Raw genomic sequence first — 880 nt, forward strand, 5'->3', positions numbered from 1 at the left:
TGGTCTCGATCTCCTGACCTCGTGATCCGCCCGTCTCGGCCTCCCAACGTTCTGGGATGACAGGCGTGAGCCACCGCCCCCGGCCAGCAATCTTATGGTATACATATATGTATATATAGACACTAATAGTTGATAGCAATCTTATGGGGTGTGTGTGTATATATACACACACTAATAGTGCATAGCAATGTTCCAGAGTGTGTGTGTGTGTGTGTACATATACACAAATAGTGCATAGCAATGTTACAGAATGTGTGTGTGTGTGTATATACACACACAAATAGTGCATAGCAATGTTACAGAGTGTGTGTATCTGTGTGTGTGTGTATATATACACACTAATAGTGCATAGCAATGTTACAGAGTGTGTGTGTGTATATACACACACTAATAGAGCATAGCAATGTTACAGTGTGTGTGTATCTGTGTGTGTATATATATACACACACACTAATAGCGGATAGCAATCCTAGTGTATATATGTATAGATCTATACACACACACTAATAGTGGATAGCAATCTTATAGTGTATATATATACACACACACTAATAGTGGATAGCAATCTTATTGTGTGTGTGTGTGTGTGTGTATATATATATCCACCTGCCTCAGCCTCCCAAAGTGCTAGGATGACAGGCGTGAGCCACCTTATCCGGCTTTCAGAGGATTTTCTTTCTTTTTTTTTTTAAACAAAGAAGAAAGCATTTCGTCTTTTTAAAATATATGTACACACTAATAGTGGATAGCAATCTTATAGTGTATGTGTATATGTATATGTATATGTATATATACACACTAATAATGGATAGCAATGTTATAGTGTATATATATATGTGTATATATACACACACACACAAATAGTGGATAGCAATCTTAT

The sequence above is a fragment of the Mandrillus leucophaeus genome, unplaced genomic scaffold, assembly GCF_000951045.1.
Source record: "Mandrillus leucophaeus isolate KB7577 unplaced genomic scaffold, Mleu.le_1.0 Scaffold679, whole genome shotgun sequence".
NCBI classification, from domain to species: domain Eukaryota; kingdom Metazoa; phylum Chordata; class Mammalia; order Primates; family Cercopithecidae; genus Mandrillus; species Mandrillus leucophaeus.